This window comes from Lolium rigidum, chromosome 1, assembly GCF_022539505.1.
Source record: "Lolium rigidum isolate FL_2022 chromosome 1, APGP_CSIRO_Lrig_0.1, whole genome shotgun sequence".
NCBI classification, from domain to species: domain Eukaryota; kingdom Viridiplantae; phylum Streptophyta; class Magnoliopsida; order Poales; family Poaceae; genus Lolium; species Lolium rigidum.
In genome coordinates this window covers 192,325,677-192,328,881 of record NC_061508.1, presented here as the reverse complement: position 1 = coordinate 192,328,881, position 3,205 = coordinate 192,325,677, and positions in this window count along the sequence as shown.

The window sequence follows — 3,205 nt, the reverse complement described above, 5'->3', positions numbered from 1 at the left end:
TCCGACAAACCTCCGAGCCCAGCTCCTGCGGTTGGCTCGGAACTGGAAAAGCAAGCATGGCTGGCTAAGTATGCCACCCGGCGAATCTTCGGGGTTCGACACCTTCAGCCATCACCGCGGATCAGATTTGTACAATTCGAAAGATCGGTTCGGCATGATGCCGAAAAGGAAGACGTTCGGCTATACCAAGCCGTACCCCAACGAGTACGAATTGATCCCGCTACCACCCAAATATCGGCTCCCGGACTTCACAAAGTTTAGTGGATCGGATGGTTCCAGCTCCATCGAGCATGTGAGCCGATATTTGGCACAGGCTGGGCACGATCTCAGCATCGGGACGAGCTGCGTGTGAGGTTCTTCGCACGGTCCCTCACGGGATCGGCTTTCGGGTGGTACACATCGCTGCCACCGAACTCTATCCGGACTTGGAAGCGGTTGGAAGAGCAATTCCATGAGCAGTATCACTCGAGAGGCTTCCAAGGCTGGCATTGCCGATCTAGCACAAGTACGACGAAGCGCGGGAAACGAGTGTCGGAATACATCCAGCGCTTCGGGACCATTAGGAACCGATGCTATTCGGTTCACGTAAGTGAAAAAGAAGCGATCGAGTTGGCGGTGGTGGGTCTCTCATCATCGATCAAGAACGTGGCCTCCCAAGCAGACTACCCTTCATTGGCGCACATGGTGCGAAGGCTGTCAGCATATGAACGAGCGCCACCCGGATGTTTACCAGGACAAATTCAAGCGTGCGGTGGTCCCGGTTGAGGCGAGACGAGGAGGAAGGTGCTGCGGGAGATCGAGAGGTAGCGATGGCTGAGTGGACTCGGGCGGCAGGCCCCGTGTCCTGCAAATGGGTTAAGCCACAAGGCCCTCCAAAAGGGTTCGACTTCGACGTGACCAAAGCGAGCAGATTTTCGATCTCTTACTCACGGAGAAGCATATAAAGGTACCCGAAGGCCACAAGATCCCCACGGTGCAAGAGCTGAACGGAAAGCCATGCCGCAAGTGGCATAACACGTTCACCCACACCACTAACGACTGCGGGGTGTGGCGTCAGCAGATCCAAATGGCGATAGAAAAAGGGCGGTTAATTTTCAACCTGTACGCCATGAAGGTCGACACACACCCCTTCCCCGCCGTTAATATGGTGGAGTGTACTTACCATGGAGGGTGCCAGCCAGATTTCTCGTGCAATATCAACATGGTGGGACTCGGGCACCACTGCGGTAAGGACGGAGATGAGGGCAGCTGCTCTCATAGCAAAGACACAGAGGAAGCCGCTCCACGCGATCGGCTCCGCCATGACGGCAAGCGCTACGTCACAGAGGGAGAAGTGAAGAACATAAGATATCAGCGACCTCTCTCTGATCACCTCCTCAACAAGTATGTGAGTCAGTATGACCAACGCCGACGATACAACGACGACGACGATGATGAAAAGGATCGTCTGGCTAGGGACGAAAGGAGACGTCGTCGGCATGATCACGACGAGGAGCGATATGAGCGCCACGCCAAGGAAAAGTCGAGGGAGCAAGACGACGTGGATAGGCACTGGGACTGCCCCTTCTTCAGACATCTGCTGGGATTCGAGGAATGAGCCGATTGCCTACAATCGGCAACTGCCCAGAATGCAAACAAAAGAAGAAGGATGCAGCTAACGTGTCCGTGTTCAAGCGTCTAGGGCCTCTCCCGCCTCGGAACAAGCATGCTGAGTCCGCTCGGGTGGAAGATCTCGAGGAACTAGAGGACGATGATGAAGAAGATAAGTATCATCGGCCAAGGTGGTGCCCTGATGGGCTCAGCCGTTCCCAGAAGCGAAGGCTTCAGCGTCTACGTGGGTTGGAAGAAGCTGAAAGGTTATACCTGCACACGTTGAGAAAGGCACGGCCTGATCTGGCCGCCAAAATTCAGCGAACCCTGGAACAAAGAAGGTCGGCCACAAAGAAAAGAGTGGCGCCCTAGACAAAGGAAAGCCGATGATGAGACATCGGCTGGCACAAACATGGTGCTCGTCCTTCCAACGGAGTTTGGTGCTCCAGGATTCTACGAGGCACCCAATTTCGACGACTGCGAGCGCGTCAACGTGACGCAGGATGGGACTAGGATGGTCTTATCCACGGGCCCGACCGTGTAGCGAACGCAGCGTCTATGGACGAACGTGGCGATGCCGATCCAGGAGATCGGCCCCAAGGATTTATGGAGGAACATTGCAAAACCTTCATCGAGCAAGCAACGTGGAGGCCGATTCCAGCAATCGGCCAAAATTATCCTCACCATCCATTCTGCCTGGGTTCAACATTTTATCCAGCAGGGAATACCTAAAGAGCCGATACCATCAATTCTCTTGACAGAATCGGCTCGGGGGGGGCACCTAGGTGGATAAGACACGAGGATATGAAGTAGAAGTATCTTGCAAATGCCCAGCAGCCCAAGATATTCTTTGATGATGGGTATGGAAGTATGGGGGCCGATACATAAATCGGCCGCAAAAAATTCAAAAAAATTTAAGCACGGCCGATGCAGCAGACATCGACTTAAGGATAGAAAGCCGATGCATGGCCATCGACTCAAGAGGTATAACTGTTATAAGCAGAGGGTCAATGGAGCAGGAAGTGGGCCACGAAGAGAGACTCTAATGGAAGAACTCCTCAATGGAGTGGTTTGATGGTTCAGATCCTCTCTTCAAGAACCTCCGGATGACCAATGCCAAGAGCGACATGGACGTGCGGATCGGGTTAAGGATGGGTTGCATCGAGATCCGCCAAAGGAAAGGAGCCGATCTGACCTGAAAGGCGCGAGAAGTGGACTGAAGAAACTCGGGGGGCAGCTCACCCTGAAGGTTCTCTGCTCTGGGGAGCCGATGTTGTTGAAATCGGCCGGCTCTGCGTCATGATTTGAGGCCGATGGCGGCACATTTGGCTGGTTCCCTACCTTCCTCGCCTTTACTGAGGCTCGGGGGGCAGCTTGCCCTGGAGGACCCTTTGCTATAGGAAGCCGATTTGGTTGAAATCGGTTGGCTCTACATCTCGGCTTTGAGGAATAGTTGCTGCGGGGAAAAACGGAGCAGGAGCGTGTCCTGCAGAAGTATCAGCTCCGGCTTCCGGATTGATTCAGCAATGGTCCTAGAGCTCTCCCGAAGACAAAGGTGGCCGTTAGTGACACGCTCAGTGACTGCGGGTTTGCAGGATACCATTTGAGGAGATGG